Source organism: Trachypithecus francoisi, unplaced genomic scaffold (genome assembly GCF_009764315.1).
Source record: "Trachypithecus francoisi isolate TF-2019V2 unplaced genomic scaffold, Tfra_2.0 Lachesis_group15, whole genome shotgun sequence".
Lineage (NCBI taxonomy): Eukaryota > Metazoa > Chordata > Mammalia > Primates > Cercopithecidae > Trachypithecus > Trachypithecus francoisi.
In genome coordinates this window covers 52,591,479-52,612,155 of record NW_022681460.1, presented here as the reverse complement: position 1 = coordinate 52,612,155, position 20,677 = coordinate 52,591,479, and the positions used below count along the sequence as shown (strand labels likewise).

General features: G+C 39.0%; 1 protein-coding gene, 1 long non-coding RNA gene and 1 pseudogene across 2 annotated transcripts in view; 1 reads left to right on the top strand and 2 right to left on the bottom strand.

The window, feature by feature from the left end:
• Positions 1-20,677, bottom strand: part of FOXO3 (forkhead box O3) — a 125,509-nt gene that overhangs the window by 59,224 nt on the left and 45,608 nt on the right.
• LOC117097177 lies at positions 1,919-6,140 on the bottom strand. The gene is made up of 2 exons (XR_004442845.1): positions 5,995-6,140; positions 1,919-2,867 (listed from the first exon to the last, which is right to left on the bottom strand). It is a non-coding gene; the product is annotated as an uncharacterized LOC117097177 (long non-coding RNA).
• Positions 6,197-9,464, top strand: LOC117098053 (annotated as a pseudogene).

Genomic DNA, 20,677 nt, shown 5'->3' with positions numbered 1-20,677 from the left:
TGATTATTGCAAATGATTAATACAGTGAAAATAGGTATCTTATATGAGATATGTGAATGCACCTTTAACTGTGGTTCTGTGATCAACCTAGAATTTGCACTAGTTTTCAATCTTAAAGACTGAAATTAAATTTGACTATACAAAAGGGGAGATCACCAATCTAATGACCTAACAAAACTATTATTTCAATCACTCTTTTAAGGTTAAATAAAGCAAACCCAAAAAAGCATGGAAATGTTAAGTGAACTTTTCATAGAAACTACGTAACAATTATTAAGATAAAAACATAATGGCAAGTATACGCTAATTCATTTTACACAGTTTTATCAACACTCCTGTTTAAATTGTAACAAACATCAGATACATTTAACCCTGTGCACATAGTACTCATTCAATAAATAAACTTTTTAGTGTGAGTCTATAAAAATGTCAAGCAGCCAGGTGCAATGGCTTACACCTATAATTCCAGCAGCTTGGGAGGCTGAGACAAGAGGATCATTTGAGCCCACGAGCTCGAGATGAGCCTGGGCAACAAAGCAATATCCCATCTCTTTAAAAAAAGAAAAGAACTGGGAATGGTGGCTTGTATCTCTAATCCCAGCTACTCCAGAGGCTCAGGTGGAATAGCTACTCCAGAGGCTCAGGTAGAGTTCACAGTTGCAGTGAGCTAGGCTTGTGCCACTACACTCCAATCTGGGCAACAGAGCAAGACTCTTTAAAAAAAAAAAAAAAAAGAAAGGTAAGTAACTGCAAAATTTATATGTATATATGAAACACCAGCACCCATTTCCACTCAGTTAAGAATGCACTTGTAATTCATTTGACCTCCACTTTTATGCATAGAAAAAAAGCTTATTTTAGGAAATATAAAATACATCTAAAGCTTTACCAAAGTGCAATACTAACTTTAACTTTTTACATTTGGATTATTTCCTGCAAAAGTGAGGTGGCGATTTAATTTCTTATTTCAAAGTCCACATGCAAGGATGTGCCCAACAACTATAAATAATCTTTTCTAAAAATTGCACCCATTCCAGCTGGGCCCATAGCTTTCTTCTTGCCTCTATTTATTAAGCAAAAAACCTACTGGCCTGATAAAACGGATTTCTCCCTTCACATATTAAAATATAATTCTAAAACCTGATCTTCATTTGGACTTCCTTGGATTTATACCAAAAATGCTGTATCTTTCTAGAGTAAACCGAGAGGTTTTTTTTTTTTTTTAAACCATTATTCTATCTTAAGAAATGTCTCATCTGAAGAAGCAAAGAGATACACCCTAAAATTCCAGCAACCACAGCCTTCAAAAGTCTTTGGCTCAGATGCAGGATAAATCTTTGGAGCCAAGGGTACAATGTGACCCGGGTGTACAAACTTAGACCTTGCTCACTAAGCAGGTCAAAGAATTTTTCTCTCAGGACATCCCGAAAATATCAAACAGATTCATGAGAAGAATGGAATTTCCTTCTCCCTTCAGCCTCAACATGATTCTATATTCCTGACACAGTTTAAATATACAATTCAGATGCCAAAATCTTGGTGACAACAAGGACTGCTCCCTGTCCATTAACTTGATACCTACTTTCAGTGAGGAATACGAATTTCTCAATCATTTCAAAGTCCATTTAACAAACAACTAAGAAAACTTGCAGACTGTTATGTATTTCTTAGATAAAAGGGGAAAACTCCTACATCAACTGTTCATTAAGAAGGAAATATTATGAGCAATTAGCATCATATATCATAAGAGGAGGCTCTTCTTAAGTCCAGTTTATGAATCCATACCTAAAGACCTGAATTTCCTTCCCTTCCCCTTTATTTTACTAGCTGAGATGAATTACTTCTTGACAGACAGCACAAACTGGTATATACTTCATTTGTTACGACTGTCATTTATACAAAGGGGTGTATTCCTTTGCCTTCCCATGTGGCTTTGTATAGTACAGACATCAAAATGTCAAACACAAAGGAGCAAAACGTCTGACAAGGCCTGCCCAAGGAGAAAACAAGCTTTCCAAAAGCTGAAGCCTGACCTGGGGCCCTCAATGGGGCTAAGCTAGTGTCTGTTAGTCCTGAGCCTATCACAATGCTTACGGATGAACCTGGGGGTGGCAAGCTTCTCCACCCAAACTGAGAAGGTGATACATTAAAAATGTGCAGGTGGGTTTACTAAAACCTATCTGCCACAGTATCCCCTACTCACCCACAAAGGATCCTATAACTCCTATCCACTCACCAATGACCCAGAAATCATGAAAGGAGGCCAACTTATATGCTAATCAGAGTAGGCTCCTGCTGTCTCTGCCCACCCCTTCTGGATGGCTAACCCTAGCACATCACCACAGTCCTTCCCAAACCCAGATGCTGGAAACCATCACCACGTTCCAGCAGGTTTCTGAGGCATGCTGTAGCCCCATGATATGTCCAAGATGAGATGGAAAACAGTGCCACAGACTGGAGGTGGACACAGAGGGTCCATCCTGGCTTTCCTACTGTCCTGGAGGTGGTCCAACCTCCTGCTGCTTCCACTGAAGCTTGGGAAGGGAAACCCTTCCCACTTTTTTTTTTTTTCTAAAAGGCTCTCTTATGCACAATTCCAGAAGAATCAAGTTTCTGAAGCAATGCCTGAACAAGAGCCACAGCACACGGGAGGCCCGGCTCTCTCACAGACATCATGCAAAATGAGTCACTGCATCTACGTCTTCTGCTATTGCTGCTGCCACCCTTGCTCAGAGGAAATGAGGAAGACAACTGGTTCACAAGGGATCCGTGGAAACTGATGTGTAAGATCAGCACAGCAACAGGAAAGGGGGAATCCAGTAAGAGTTCCTCATATGGGCCCCTTCCCTAGAGGGGGAGAAAGGCTCCTGTCAGGGTTTGTGTGGTAGTCAGAGTGGGAGGAGGACAGGAGCAACAATAGAAAGGGGAAAGAAAACAGAGATGTTAGAACAAAACAAAACAAAAAACACCAAAAAACAATATTGGTGGGGGAAACAAATTCTCATCTCAACCAGATCCTTGTAGTAATTCTCCAAGGGGCAAGGACTCCTTCCTCTCATTTGACCCCAAAGGGAAATATCTGAACGATCCCCTGTCCCTCCCTGCCCACCCTGATTCGAGTAGACTCTCAGGTACAAAGCAAGATAGAAAGCTTCCCTCTCCTGACTCTCCAGCTCTCCAAGAGGAAGTTAAGTCTCAGATACCCCTGCTTTTTTTTTTTTTTTGAGAGAGTCTTGCTCTGTCGCCCAGGCTGGAGTGCAGTGGCATGATCCGGGCTCACTGCAAGCTCCACTTCCTGCGTTCAAGCGGCTCTCCTCCCTCAGCCTCACGAGTGGCTGGGATGACAGGTGTGCGCCACCACACCCAGCTAATTTTTTTGTATTGTTAGTAGAGACGGGGTTTCATCATGTTGACCATGCTAGGATGGTCTCGAACGCCTGATCCCAAGTGATCCACCCACCTTGGCCTCCCAAAGTACTGGGACTCCTGGTGTGAGCCACCACGCCGGGCTTCCTCTGCTTCTATCTTCCCAACTCTCCATACGAAACTTGCCAGTTTACTCCTTAGCTGCCTCAGGCCCACAGCCTTCCCTACTGTCACATGAACATGACTGCACAAGACCCAAGGCCAAGCTCAAAAGGAATTCTTTCTAGTACATCCCTGTCACTAGGCACTACCTACCTGGCAAAGTACTTATGTGGCCTGACTTCAGGAGAGCCACAGACCTCTCACCTTCAATTTTCTCCCCACATACTTCTGAAATGGACCATGCCCCCTGTGAGGCTTCAGCTAGGTTTCTCAGCCTTGGCATTACTGGCATTTTGAGCTGGACAAATCTGTTGTGGGCCTCTCCTGTGCACTGCAGGATATTTAGCAGCACCCAGACCTCTACCCACTAGACTCTAGCAGCACCACCCTTCCCCCACCGCAACTGTGACAAAGTGTCTAAATATTCCCTAGGGGCAAAACTACATGCTTTCCTCCTCCCCAAATCCCTTGAGAATCATCAGCTTAAGATACCACCTTTGCATATTCTCTTTGTAAATTCCCATATTCTTTGAGGGAGAAGTAAGACCTGGAGCCCTTTGGGCCAAGGCTGAGGGGGCAGATGAGAATGGAGAATGCTGCAATAGGAAACAGAATGCAAGATAAGCCAGCTGACCTTCATTCACAGCACAGGACCTGAAGCTGCTTCTCCCCCTACTTACAAAGGAACAGAAGTAAATTCAAGTCTTTGCCTTATCCACGGGATATGGACTTGACATTATAAGAAGCTAACAGGACTTTAGAGAGAATAACCACACCATTCATAACCAAAGGGTCAAACTAGACCTGTCCAATGAAATGAAGCCCAAAATTCCAGCAATTTGACTGAGGAAGTTCTCTAGGAGTATCTGGCCAAGTGCCCTGGCGTCCCATGTAGAAAAACTGAAGTAGGTGAGACACAAACCTATGATGTCTCTGAGAGGGTTAATGCAAGTGGAATGATGCTGTTGGTGGCCTCAAAGAAACTTGGAACCACATTTAAAGACGAACCAAAAACTATTATTCTAGCAGATCTGGATATTAAACAAAAAAGGTAAAACATTCCTGCCTTCAAGTTGCTGACAATCAAGTTGGGCAGAGAAAAGATTAAGTACATATCCATTAACACCTTCATCACCACTTAATAGCAGCAGCTAAGGTTTACTGGAAACTTATAATTTGCCAAGCTCTAACCTGTGCACTTTATATCCATTATCTATTTTAATCTGTACAACAACCCTACAATATAGGGAGGATTCATATCCCCATTCTATAACTGAAAAAAAAAATCGAGGTTCAAAGAGACTAAGTGATCTATCTGAGGACATACAGCTGATAAGTGGGGGTTCTGGGCTTCAAATATAGATTCCTTTAATTCCAAACGCATGTTTCTAACCACCGTCCAATACTGCACTGAAGACCACAACACTGTAAGGGTGTAGAAGAGCAGGGTGCTGAGGCTGGTCACCACTGGGATTGCAAAGGAAAACCAAAGACCAGGCATGGCAAAGGAGGAAAAAAAGTGCTTCCACGGCAAAAAGTCCTTTAAAAACTAGTTCCATGTCTCATAGCAACTTAACCAGCTATTGGAAATGCTATTGCCCACAAGATAAATCAAAGATTTTCCTTGAAAGGATTGTGGGGTTGTAGTGAATGCGATGCTGGGGTGCCGCAGGCAGGCACAGATGAAGGCCAATAAATGCTCTTTCTTCTTCCAGGGATAAGTGTCTTCCTTTCCGGTGGGCTTAAAACTTCATTTTCACAACCATACCCATCTTTTAAGTCAGTGGGTCATCCTTCTTTTGGAGTCATGGACCCCTCTGAGGATCTAGTGAATGCTACATACCCAAATCTGAGAAAAAACATTCATACACACAATCTACCATCTTCAAAACACTGAAACAGCCTTTACATTTTGAAGATGCATACCATCTTCAAAACACTGAAACAGCTTTTACATTTCACAAGGTCAGAAAGATGCAGAACTCTTAATTTGACCCTAGGTTTGAATTTCACTTTTTCAGGCTTTTTCATTCTAATGATCCATCTGCTCCTTCTAAACTCTTATATTGGGCTGAAAAATTAACATGGTGAGGCCAGGCGCGGTGGCTCACGCCTGTAATCCCAGCACTTCGGGAGGCCGAGGCAGGCAGATCACAAGGTCAGGAGATCGAGACCATCTTGGCTAACACGGTGAAACTCCATCTCTACTAAAAATACAAAAAATTAGCCAGGCATGGTGGTGGGCACCTGTAGTCCTAGCTACTCGGGAGGCTGAAGCAGGAGAATGGCGTGAACCCGGGAGGCGGAGCTTGCAGTCAGCGAACATTGCCACACTGCATTCCAGCCTGGGGGTCAGAGCAAGACTCTGTCTCAAAAAAAAAAAAAAAAAAAAAAAACATGGTGAAAGATTCATTCCAGTAATTTTCCACTACAGTAGCTGAGGTACGTCATGCACTATACACATACTTGATTCTTTCTTCTGGACGTTGCCTTGTGAATTGCATTTTGAACTATGCCTCCTGCCATGGCCTTAACAGTGACCAAGAAGTCCCTGTGACTTGATGTCATCTGATGCCTTTGGGACTCACACAGCAAGCAGCTGGCAAGGCAGCAGGGCTTACTTACACAGGCAGGGGTTCCACGAGTCACCCCAATGACTATATCCCGAATGAACTGCTGCTCCTCGTGGGCACTCCTAGCTCTGCAGGCAGAACAAGGACATACAAGCACAGCTTTTAAAGTGCTTAATGGTGATTACGCTGGTTTGGTGATTCACTAAGCAGTACAGAATGTGCCCAATTATATACTCTATTTTTTTCCAATCTTATTTCATAAACCCCAATTTCACAGGAACATAGATTTTCCATCCAAACAAAATTATCTAATTTTAACAATTAAAATACTAATTATCCTCAAAATCCTCCTTTGAAATGGGGCTTTAAATAAGACATGACTTTAATAGGCATTTTAATATTTTTGGTTGTATCATTCATTGAAACATCTAAGGAGTGCCTTCATTTTGGATACTGTGGGAGGCTACAGGCAAAGAGAGTATTGAATGTCAGTAATAAAACACTATTCAATAAAAACACCAGTACAGGCTCTGTATCAAATAAAACTTTTATCAAGTAAAAACATTTACAATATTAATTTTGTTCTCCCCTACTCCCACCCCAGGTTAAAAACTACAACTTGAAATCTTTTCATAATAAGCTGCCAACAGCAGCTGCTATTGACTAAGAGAAAGAAAAATAAAAGAAAATTGTTATTACTATAAACAAATTATTCGTTCTTTCCAAGATAAATAATGACTTGATGTTCTCATTCTCACAATCAGAAGCGTGGCTTCATAATAGTAATTATCTCAGCTCCACCAGAAAACCATCAAGCATTCAAACCCATTTGCTGTGTACAGCCCTACCATTTACCATCTATAAAGTCCTATAGGAGAAACACAGGGGTCCTATCTGCAAAAAGCAGGTCACTTCAGTTTTTGGGAGAAACTTCTGCAACCCACCTGGAATAAAAAGATGCCACTTACCACCAGATATTTTCCTACTAAAAAAATTTTCTCCCTCCTATTTAAGGAAAAGGATAGACGAAAATTATATCATATTAAAGTGTTAAGGAAAAATGTTCCACATGTAAAAACAAATCAAAAGGCACATGAAACCACGTTAAGACCTCAAAGACAGGAATTAGTCAATTATACTGTATATTTCTGGGCTCCTGAGTACAAGCATGGTCTGTTTTTCTGATCCAAAAATCTAATAAAAGAATTTATTAATTTAAAGATCTAACAGAGGACACTGTTAGAAATTGGTTTGGGGAAGGCACCACGCTCTCGGCCAAGGAGTTATTAACTCTTCTGCACTAAGAATGGATCTGTGACGATTCACTATGACCACAGTACATCAAGCTTGGCCCTATCCTTTGAATTTACCCTGTAAGGACAGACAGGTTTAGGATATGAAACCTCAAGAAGGTGGTGCCACGTCTTAGCTTGCCATGTACAGAAGACTGATTTGCCAGGCTTTGCAACCAAGCTTAAGTGAGATTTAGGAGTAAGACATGCCAAATTAAAACTCTTAAGGACCATTAATCACATCCTCATGACTTCAGATATACCAATACAACATATGCTTATGTAGGTCTGGTCTTTATTCTTAATCGGGGGTATTAGCTTCCTACTGCAACAGTCTATAGAAGGAATTGTTTCAAAAGTGGGGCAAGCATGGTTCAGCCCATTCATTATTTTTAGTAATTAAAAAATACAGATATGACTATGAAAGTTTTGTTATTCTTAGACGCAAATAAACAGATGGCCAGTGAGGAAATGAGATCAACTTTACATCTGAGAATACACTATATTCCACTTTCAGTTTCTGAATGTCAAAGCTTGGGAGATAAATCCAAGAATCCAACCTGTAACCAGAATAGGAAAACTATTTTTATTTCATTTGTTTGGCATATTCCAACTGTTAAGAAGTAGAATAAAGAGAAGTAATGCCTAGCAGGGCACAAAGCACTTAGTTGGTATTTAATAAATATTATTTGGATGACAAAAGAATGAGAAGAGCCAATTATTCCAACGAAGACTAGCATATTGAAAATTCAGGTGTCTCTTCTTCAAATCACAAACACCCTAAGTTAGAAAGTAAAGAATGCCACGTTTGTGTTACATAGGCAGAATGCTTCCTGCCTTGCCCCCAAGGTTACACTGACTTCTTTTTTCCTCTTCCTACACAGGCTCTGCTTTAAAGAGTAATATAGCAGCACATTTTGGCATTGGCATCATATTTATCATGGCTTCCATCTATGACAGAGGAACAACTAGAAAACCAGACAAAACACAGGAGACAACTGTTTTCAGACACCGGACAACAGGCAGTAGAGGACTTAATTTCTGAGAATAGTGAAACAAATGAGGCAAGCCTTGAACTGATTTGCCTGAACTTATTGCCAGGAGGTAGTGTCCAAGCCACAGCAAAGAGAAGGGGGAACACAGAACATGTCAGTCTCACTGAGTAGAGGTAACACAGATTAGTAATCAGGGAAGCCGCATTCAAGGAGGCCAAAACGGCTAGAATTGGAAGGGCAGAACACCCAGGAGAAGAGAGCAGCCCCAAAGGGTCGGTTCCTAGAGTCTTAGACTGATCTGCACATCTGTCAAAGGAAACTACTTCAAGTTAGGGATAGAAGCACCAGAAAGCAGTTGGCCTAAGAAGTCCTAGAGTTCACACAAAGCTAGCAATGGTTCATGTTTCCACCAGCAACAAAAACAAGAGTAAATCACAAGACACCCAATGTCAGGTAAAGTCCTCAGAAGAATACTGCCTTACGGCGGTTAAGTACTGGGGCTACATGATCCCTAATGGGTGCTCTGGAGCCACCCTAACAAAGTTTACATGCTAGCTTCAAAACGATACGACTGATTCCAAGTAACTTAACTGCATGCCAGAACAAAGTCTAGCACTTTTGAAAAGAACACAACAAAATCTAGCACTCAATGAAGTAAAATTCCCTCTCCTTCGTCTGCCGCTGCTGCCTCCCTCTTCTGTGGCTCCTGGTGCTGCTCGTATGCTCATTCAGTGTGGACCTGATACCTCTCTTGTGAAGCAGCAGCTGAGGAGACTCTGGCACCCATCACGGCTGACAAAAAGCCCCAGGAAGGAGTCAAGACTGAGAACAACGATAGTATTAATTTGAAGGTGGTGGGGCAGGGTGGTTCTGTGGTGTAGTTTAATATTTAGAGGCATACACCACTTAGTTAACTAATGAAAGCCTATTGTGAATGACGGGGATTGTCAATGAGGCAGAACAGACTCCGATTTGACCGGCAACCAATCAATGAAAAAGACACACCTGCGCAGTTGGAAATGGAGGATGAAGATACAATTGATGTGTTCCAACAGCAGATGGGAGGTGTCTACTGAGAAGGGAACCTGCTTCTTCATTCCAGAACTCTGTTCTTGCAGACCAAGATTACATTCTCAGGTAGAAAACTGCAATTTGGTTCCAACACATCCCTGACTACTATGGTATAGTTTTCTCTGTTTGTTCATTTCCTCCTTCTCCATTCCTTTACTGTATATAAAAGTAACTGGTATATGTGCACAAGTATATTGCTTTTTTTTTTTTTTTAACAGCCAACAGTATGTTTTGATTGACATCAAGTGGAGATGGGATGGGGAAAAATACTGATTCTGTAAAAATACCCCCACTCTCCATTAGTGGCATGCTCATTCTGCTCTTCATGTTGCAGTAAGTTATTTTGCTCTCACTGTTTTAACAACAACAAAAAACAAACAAAAAAACCCATAAAAATCCTTGCATACCTTGTTCAACTGGAGAATTTTAATGTTTTTCATTGATCATTGTAAAACCAAGGACAATTTTACAACTTTTTCGTATGTAGCTGTTACACGTAGGGCAGTCTGTCTTTAACTAGGGATAAATCACTCTAAAAAAAAAAAAGAATCCTATATAGTTTTCCCTTTAAGTCAAGTGTCTTGCTGTTTAAATAAACTTCTTGTTTAATACGAAAAAAAAATATATGTAAAATTCACAATGCCTGGCATCCAAGTAAAAATCACCAGGCATAGCAAAGGAACAGGAAAATATGACCCATGAAAATGAAAATAATCAATCAATTAATAGACCCAGAAATGAGACAAGACGATGGGACTAGCAGACAAGGGCACTGAACTAGCTATTATAACAGTGTAGCTTCTTTAAAAAACAACTTGGCAGTTCCTCAGAAGGTTAAAGAGAGGTACCACACGACCCAGCAATTCCCTCCTAGGCATATACCCAAAGACATGAAAATAGTATGTCCACATAAAAACTGGTAACAAATGTTCACAGCAGCATTATTCATAATAGCTAAAAACTGGAAACAATTCAAATGCCCAGCAACTGATGAATAAATAAAATGCAGTATATCCATATAATGGATTATTATTTAGCAATAAAAAGAAACTAAGTACTGATAAATGGATGAACCCGGAAAACATCATACTAAGTGAAAGAAGGCACTCACAAAGTACTACCTATTGTACGATTCCATTGATATGAAATGTCCAGAATAGTCCCTATAGACTGACATTGCCTATCAATATAGGCTGAAAAGGAGTGGGGTACATGGTAAATGACTGCTAATAGATACAAAGTTTCTTTGTGGGGTGACAAAAGTATTGTAAAATTAGATTGTGGTTGTACAACAGATAGTTGCACAACTCTGTGAATATACTAAAAACCATTAATTTGCACACTTTAAATTGGTAAATTATATGGCAATGTGAATTAGGTCTCAACAAAGCTGTTAAAAAGTTATAAATGTGGCCGGGCGCGGTGGCTCAAGCCTGTAATCCCAGCACTTTGGGAGGCCGAGACGGGCGGATCACGAGGTCAGGAGATCGAGACCATCCTGGCTAACACGGTGAAACCCCGTCTCTACTAAAAATACAAAAACTAGCCGGGCGAGGTGGCGGGCGCCTGTAGTCCCAGCTACTCGGGAGGCTGAGGCAGGAGAATGGCGTAAACCCGGGAGGCGGAGCTTGCAGTGAGCTGAGATCCGGCCATTGCACTCCAGTCCGGGCGACAGAGCGAGACTCTGCCTCAAAAAAAAAAAAAAAAAAAAAAAAGTTATAAATGTGACCAGGTGCAGTGGCTCACACCTGTAATCCCAGAACTTTGGGAAGCAGAATCAGGAGGACTGCTTGAGTCAAGGAGGTGAGACCAGCCTGGCCAACTTGGTGAAACCTCATTTCTACTAAAAAATACAAACATTGGCCAGGCGCTGTGGCTCACGCCTGTAATCTTAGCACTTTTGGGAGGCTGAGGCGGGCGGATCACAAGGTCAGGATATCGAGACCATCATGGCTAACACGGGGAAACCTCGTTTCTATTAAAAATACAAAAAATTAGCCAGGCGTGGTGGCAGGCGCCTGTAGTCCCAGCTATTCAGGAGGCTGAGGTAGGAGAATGGTGTGAACCCGGGAGGTGGAGCTTGCAGTGAGCCAAGATTGTGCCACTGCACTCAAGCCTGGGCAACAGAGCGAGACTCCGTCTCAAAAAAACAAACAAAAAAAATTAGCTGAGCATGATGTCACCTACCTGTAGTCTCAGCTACTCGAGAGGTGGAGGTGGGAGAATCGCTTGAACCTGGGAGACAGAGGTTGCAGTGAGCCGAGATTGCACCATTGCACTCCAGCCTGGGTGACAGAGTGAGACTCCTTCTCAAAAAAAAAATTATAAATATACTCTATGTAGTAAGAAGGTAGAAGGAAAAAAGGGCAGGAAAATGAAAGATACAAAAGAAATAAACCCAGTGGTACTTCTAGTAGAGAAAAATAAATTTAAAAATACACTGGATGGGATTAACAGCAAATTAAACATTGCAGAAAGATCAGTAAATTATAAGACACAACAATAGCAACTAACTAACCCAAATGAAGCACAGGGAAAGACTGAAAATGAAACTGAGAGTATCCAGTGATCTATGGGGACAATATTAAATTGTCAAACATATGTGTAATTGAGATCATAAAAGAAGAGGAAAGAGGGAGAAAATGGAAAAAAAATCTGAAGAAATAATAGCTGAATTTTAAATTTTTTTAATAAAAAACTATAAACACTCAGATCCAAGAAAAACTCAACAAACTCCAAAAAGAACAGATACAATAATAGGGCACATCATCATAATCAAAACCAGTGATACAAAAAAAAAAAAAATACTTAAAAGCGGCAGAAGAAAAAAGACAGAGAAACAAAGATAGAATGAGCAAATCACTTTTCAGAGACTATGTGAGACAATGGAGGAACATCCTTACTAAGAGAAGTAAAAAGCTACCAATCTAGAAAGTTATACCTAATAAAAATGTCTTTCAAAAACAAAGGTAAAATAAAGACTTTTTCAGACAAACAAAAATGAAAATCAATGCCAACAGTGGTACATTCAAAGAGATGTTTTAAAAAGTCGTTTCATCAAGCAGAGAGAAAATGATACCAAATGGGCATTTGAACTTAAAGGAATGAAGAGTGGGAAATGATCAATATGAGTAAATATAGATAATATTTTCTTGTCCTCAATCTTTTTAAAAAATAATGACTATCTAAGGCAAAAATAACAATATATTCTGGGGCTTATAACATACATGTAGAAGTAAAATAGCATTAAGAATAGTAAGGAAGAAGTGGCCGTATATTGTTTCAAGGATTTTACACTCCATGTAAAGTGGCAGAAGATTGACTATGATCAGCTAAAGATGTGTAAATCCCAGAGCAACCATTAAAAAATAAAGAGATGTACCTAATAAGCCAAGAGTGGAGATAACATGGATTCATTAAAATCAAACAAAACCACCTAACTCAAGAGAAGGCAAGAAAAGGGGGAATAGGACACAAAGAACAAATGGGACAAATAGAAAACTAATAGCAAGATAACAGATTTAAACCCAAATATAATTACATTACACAAAGTGGTCTTTGAAGAAATGAAAACAAAAAACAAAAAAAAAACAAACCCAAAACAACAACAAAAAACCCTCCAAATAAAAGCCAGAGATTGTCAGACTGGATTTAAAAACACTCAGCAATTTGCTATCTGCATGGAATCCACTTTAAATATGAAGACACAGATAGATTAAAAGTACAAGGAAAAAAGATCTGTCATACAAACAGTAATCAAAAGAAAGCTGGAGTAACCATATTATTAACAGCTATTAATGAACAGATTTCAACAACAAATACTGCCAAGGATGAAGAGAGACAATTCATAATAGAAGAGTCAACGTATCAAGAGAATATAACAACCTTAAATGTTTATCTGCCTAATCACAGATTTTCAAAATACATAAAGCAGTATACAATTATTATTTTTCAATTAAAGTTTGTTAAACACATGAAGCAAAAACTAATAGAATTGAAGTAAACAAATCCACAATTACAGGTGGATATTTCAACATTCCTTTCACAGTAATTGATAGAACATGTAGTGAGAAAATAAACTTGACTAACTTGACCTAATTGACATTTATAGAACAAATCACCCAAAACAGCAGAAAACACATTCTTTTTAAGTACACAGAAAACATTCAATAAAACAGACAATATTCTTGGCCCATAAAACAAGTCTCAATAAATTTAAAAGAACACAAAATAGATTCTCCAACCACAAAAGAATTTAGTTAGAAAACAATAATAGAAAAATATTCAGAAAATCCTCCAAATACTTGGAAATTTAAAAATTCACTTCTAAACAAACCACAGGCCAAAGTAATTACAGGTAAAACAGAAACAATTTTTAACTGAATGCAAAAACAAGCAAATTTCATTGGATGCAGTTATAGCAGTTGTAGCAAGCAATGTATAGCTTTTAGCATTTATATTAGGAAGGAAGGTCTCAAGTAAATGATCTAAGGTTTCACCTTAAGATGCCAGAAAAAGAGCAAATTAAACCCACAACATGCAGAAGGAAAGAAATAAAAGACTAAAGGAGAAAAAAAAAATTAATGGAAATAAAAACATAAAAGTAATAAAGGGGGGAAAAATCAGTGGAACCAAATGTTAATTCTTTTAAAAGATCAATAAAATTGCAAGGCACTAAACAGATAAGGAATGAGGGGGAAAGGGAGTTAAGACAAATTATCAACATCAGGAATGAAAATGAAATCACTACAGATGATATATCTATTAAAAGGATAATAAGAGAACATTATAAATGACTTTATGCCTATAAATTAGACAACTTAAATAAAATGGGCAAATTCCTTAAAAGACACAAACTATCAAAACTCATTCAAGAAGAAACAGATAAGCCAACAGCATTGTATCTATGAAATAAACTGAAATTAGCGGTTAAACATTTTCTCACACACAAAAAACCTCCAGGCTCTGATGGCATAACTGCTGTTGAATTCTACCAAACATTTAAGGAAGAGACAGTACAGTGCTACCACAAGAGCAGAACAGAGAACACTTTCCAACTCATGTTATGAGACCACCGTTATCCTGGTACCCAAATCAGGCAAAGATATAAGAAATGTATAGATCAATATTCCTCATGAAGACAGACACAAACATCGTTAACAAAATTTTAGCTACTTGAATGTCATGATAACATATCATGACCAAGTGGGATTTATCCCAGGAATGTAAGGTTGGTTTAACACTTCAACTCGGTCAATGTATTTCATCATATTAAAAGACTGAAAAAGAAAAACCATCTGATCTTCTCAAAAGGTGAGGAAAAAGCATCTGACAAAATTCAATACCCACTCATAATTTAAAAAACAAAAACTACTCAACATATAAGAATAGAGAAACCTACCTCAGCCTGATAAAGGAAACATGTGACAAACTTACACCTAACATGATACTTAACAGTGAAAGATTGAATGCTTTCCCCTTAAGATGAGAAAAATGGCAAGGATCTCTGCTTTCACCACTGCTATTCAACAATGTACTGGAGGGTCCTGGCCAGTGAAATAAGGCAAGAAAAAGAAATAAAGGGTATACATTATACATTAGAAAGGAAGAAAACTCTGATTTTTTTTTTTTTTTTTGAGACAGAGTTTTGCTGTTGTCACCCAGGCTGGAGTGCAATGGCACAATCTCGGCTCACTGCAACCTCCACCTCCCGGGTTCAAGCAATTCTTCTGCCTCAGCCTCCTGAGTAGCTGGGATTACAGGTGCCCACCACCATGCCTGGCTAATTTTTGTATTTCTAGTAGAGATGGGGTTTCACCATCTTGGCCAGCTGGTCTCGAAGTCCCGACCTCAGGTGATCCGCCCACCTTGACCTCCCAAAGTCCTGGGATTACAGGCGTGAGCCACCATGCATGGCCAGAAAACTCCATTTATAGACACGATCATGGATGTAAAAAAATCCTAAGAAATCTACAAAAAGGATATTACAACTAATACATGAGTTTAGCAAAGTTACAAGATTAAGGTCAATACACAAAACTCAATTAATTATATTTCTACATACTAAACAAACGGAAACTAATTTTTAAAATATCATTTACAATAGCATCAAAAGCTGAAGTTCTTGGGGATAAATTTCACGAAAAGTATGTAAGAATTGTATTTTAAAACATATAAAACACTGCTGAGAGAAATTAAAGATGACTAGATCTAGAACAGTCCAAATGATTTTGAAAAAAAACTAAACTGGAAGAGTTATACTACCTGATAAAATAAAGCTGCAGTAATAAAGACCAATGTGGTATTAGTATAAGGAAAAAACATGCAATCAATAGAACAGAGGGTCTAGAAATATACGAAAGTGTCAAGGAAGTTCAATGGATAAATGAATCTAATCTTATACAAAATATTAAAATTATCCCCAAATGGATGAAAGTCTTAAATTTAGAGCTAAAACTTACCTCTTCAGTTGTTAGGACACTGTTAACAAAATGAATAAGCAATTCACAAACAGGAAAAAATACTTGCAATACTTATTTCTGATAAAAGACATGTATTCAGAATACATAAGGAATTCCTAACTAAATGGTGTGAATACAATCCTATTTTTTTTAAAAAACAGGCAAAAGATTTCAATAGACATGTCACCAAAGACGATATACAATTTACAAATAAGCACATGAAAAGATGTATAACATTATTAATTATAAGCAAATGCAAATTAAAATTCAAATGAGATATCTACCACTACACACTCACTACATTATACAATGGAGAAAAGTAAAAATACTGGCAATTACATGTGTTGGAGAGGATGTGAAACAACTGGAACTCTCATACATTGCTGGCAGAAATGCAAGACAGTACATCTACTCTGGAAAACAGTTTTGACAGTTTCTTATAAAGTTAAATATACTCTGTACTTATCACACGGCAGTCCTACTCCTAGGCATTTATCACAAATAAATGAATAAATATATCCCCCAAAGTCTTGAACATAGATATTAACAGCAGTTTTATTCATAACTGTGAAAAACTGGAAACAACCCAAATGTCTATCCCCTGCTGAACGGATAAAATATTCTGGTATATTTCTATAACAGAATATCCATACAATAATGGCATACTTCTCAGCAATTAAAAGAATGAGCCACTGATAAAAGGCATTGGATGAATCTCAAATGCACTCTACTAAGTGAAAGATGCTAACACAAAGGGCTACATACAGTATGACTCCCCATTTATATGAAATTCTAGAAAAGGCAAAAAGCAGCTCAGCAGTTGTGGGTGGGTAGGGGGAGGGAGAGGGACTGATGAAAATAAGCCATGAGGGAATTTTTTGTGGTGATGAAATGTTTGAAATGTTTTATCATAATTGTGGTGTTAGTTATAAAACTGTACACATTCACTAAAACTCAAATTTTATACTTAAATTGGTAAATTTCAGTGTTTTCAAATTATGACTCAATAACTATGATTGTTTTCCACAGGTAAATTTCAAAATAAATCACCAGAGTTTCAAAACAGGGAGGCAATTTTATGTCACTGTAAAATTAACCAAATGCCACAAAAACAGCAGGATTATAGGAAAAGAGTTTTTATCTTTTCTGGGTTACAAGATGTGCAGGGAGGAACAGGAACAAAAGGTGTGGGCAATAGGAAAACGGGGAAGGCTGCTCTCTGCATTGTTTTACACTGTATTTACATGCCTCAGACTTCACCGAGTCCCTGTCCTATCACTTCTATCTACTTGCAAAGACCACAGAGTGTGAATGCGTTCTCTCTCTTAAAACCAAAACACAGGGGCACACACAAAACACAGAAAGCTCCACTGTTTTTTTCTCTTAGAGCACAAAGGTGAAGAGGCTCAGCCCATGAAGCTGAGACGTTCAGTCCCACGACTTTCACTTGTACTTAAGAACACTGAATCCTCTCCTTTTAATTCTATTGAGTTTCTTGTGAGGCAAATTTTCCTGTGGCCAGTTTAGGAGTTCCTGATCAGGAGTCCAGTTATTAACAGCATCTAAGCAATTTATAGGACCCTTAGATTCAGTCCTTTTATTTTAGAATTACAAAAACAGTAATATTAAAGAACATTAAAGAGGAAAAAAATCAAGGGCTCTCCAATGGGGAAATAATTAAATAAATTATAAATCCATTCAACCCTTGTCCTATGAAAGCAATGATTTTCAATAGCCATTGTAAAGCCTGGAAGGGGAAACAAAGCAAAGTGCAAAAAAAATCTCTTAGTGCAGCTAAGCAAACAATGCATGCATATATGGCCAAAACTGCAAGGAACTCACCTAAGAGGAGTGGTGACAGGTTTCCCCCAACTGTTTTCTTTTCAAAAATGCACATATGTGTGCATATATGTGTACATTTAAACAAAAATTCAACAGGCACATTTCCTGAGTTTAATGAAAGAACTCTAAGCAAGAAGGAGCCCTGTTGTCAACAGTTAAGTCTTCCAAGTGTGTTAGCAGCATATTCATCTGTGTAATGTAAAGTCCTAACTGCAACTCAAAGACCTGTAATGATATGTCCTGAAGATATGGGTGAGAACACCAAACTGCTTTCCAGTTAAAGAGAGGTCACTTCGTTGGCACAAGTGGCTAACCCAGAAACACAAATACCTCAGCCTTAAAAGCGATCCACAGTGTTATATATAGAGATGCAGTGAGAAACAAACTCACAGGCCTATCTGATGCTCAGTCCTCCTGCTTCCCTTCTTAACAAATACCACCGGCAACCTAATAGTGTGTTTTCATCACCACCTTGAAAGGTAATAGGCCAAATCGTATTTTGGCCGATTTTAAAGCTAGAGATCAAGAGCAGAGCTTTACAACTTTGCTCTAGGTGACTCAGATACTAAGCATCTAAACCTGGCCTAGAACCCAGGCCCATCAGCAACCAGGTGTGTAACATCTTGGTGCCTCTCCCACAATAGCAGACAATGCCCTCAGTCACCACAACCATGACTTCTCCAGGAACAAAGTAAAATCTGTCTAGTCTCTAAACACTCACTGAAATAAAACCTTTTGGAAGTGACGTGACAATTCACCATTTATTTGGGGGGTAAGGTTAAAAATAGTAAGGCTTAGAGATAATCCATTTACTCAGCTTACCAGTTATAAACCATAGCTTTACTGAATGTGAATTACAATAGGCTGATCTTAAAGACCTTTAAGAACTAACCTCCAATAACCTCTTCTACATCATGTCCTCTGGTAACTTTGGTTCATTTGGATTAAGGCAAAACCAACCAAAGACATTCTTAATAGCTTGGGGTCCAGTTCACAAACCTCCACAGCTGGCCAAGTACCGCAGCAACCTCAGCGTTAACAAAAGGAAACATGTTCTATACTGCTGAGCATTAACTGCTTAAGCAATTGTCCTGAGGTTGAAACAAATCTATCCCAGGAATTTAGGGCCCATTTTCTGGACTTTAGGAAGGGAGGGATAGAGAAAAATTAACAGTTAAGCTTACCCTCATCCCCTCTCTGAGAATAGGATATGTCTTCAGACTTGCTGAAGAGTTTCCTATTAGAAATGTGAAACCCTATAAAAGTACCAAGGCCAAAGAAGAACCTTTAAATTGTTTTCCACTTGTAACCACAATGGAGTAGTTTTCAAATAAACCCGAAGACAGCTAAACGGGATCCTAAATGGTACACTCTGTTCAGAAACCAGAGTTGGCTAGCAGGTAGGATATTTGGTTTCCTGGTTTCTGTCAGAGTATTTTTGTTTCTGGATTTTGTTTTTGATAGAGTAACTGCAGTAGCACCAGAAAACAGCAGTTGGTTTTTTTAACCCAAAAAGTTCTGCAAAGTTCTCTGAGTATCCCTGTCTTTAGTATTGTACCTTCAGTCTAGTTCATGTTCCATTTCCCTCTGGGGACAAAAGGCAATTCCCAGTTAGAAATTAGCCTCTTTGGCAGAACTACTTGTAAGACCAGAAAATAGGCCAGTGATAGACTATTCTCAATCATCTTTAAATAAAGTGAGAGTGTCAATTTATCCAAGCGTCAGTTTTCCAAAGAGCTGAACTCGAGATCTCACTCCACTCAAGTGTTCTAAAGATGACTCTGAGTATAAAACAGACACTTCAGTTTGAAATAGAGAAACTTAAGGTGATCTTAAGGCCCACTGGAAGTATGCATATGAATTTGTACTTACTTCTGATGAATAAAATGAGGGAACTGGACTACAATTTCCACCTATCTTTTAACTCTACCATTATATGATCCCGAGGTCCTTCGAAATGGCAGTAAATAGGGGCAGGAGTGAAGGTTAGACCTGCCACCAACTCTCCAGATGCCACTGCTCTAAAGTAAGAAACTGGTAATGATAAAGATTAGTTCTTCTAGGATAATAATCTACTGTTAAAGAACATACATTTCTATTAGGATGGGATCTCCTGTAGGCAGGGGGATTTTACCTTTTGTTCACTGATGTATTTATTCCCCAACCCTTTAACAGGAGCTGGCACATACTAAGCATCAATAAACATCTATTGAGTAAATGAATAAATTTTGTCCTTAGCATTTGAAGTAAGCCATCCAAAGAATATAATCTGCAAGTCCCTAAAGGCAGAGGGATGCTTAGAGTCTACTACATGTCAGCTGGCAGAAAAATTAGGATACAGGGACTCCCTCAGACTTTAGAGACTGAAAAGAATGTATCCATAATCATCTAGACATCTAAACAGAGCAAGAAAAACAGGGTTAGAAACAAACACATTTTACAATCCCATTTTCAAAACATGTAACCTTTCCAGGATCAGAAAAGAAAATATCAGTGAAGAATTTCTGAAAGGAGTACAGAAACTTTTTTTCTTCTTCTTTTTTTTTTTTTTTTGAGACAGTCTCGGTCTGTTGCCCAGGCTAGAGTGCAGTGGCGGGATCTCGGCTCACTGCAAGCTCCGCTTCCTGGGTTCAAGCAATTCTCCTGCCTCAGCCTCCCAAGCAGCTGGGACCAAAGGTGCATGCCACCATGCCCAGCTAATTTTTGTTTTAGTAGAGATGGGGTTTTGCCATGTTGCCCAGGCTGGTCTTGAACTCCTGGGCTCAAGTGATCTGCCCACCGTGGCCTCCCAAAGTTGCTGGGATTACAGGCTTGAGCCCACTGCGCCCAGCTGAAATATTATTCTTCTAAGGCATTTCCATTTGGGATAAAAATTCTTTAATCTCCTAAGTATGACCTTTCAGGTATGAAAGACA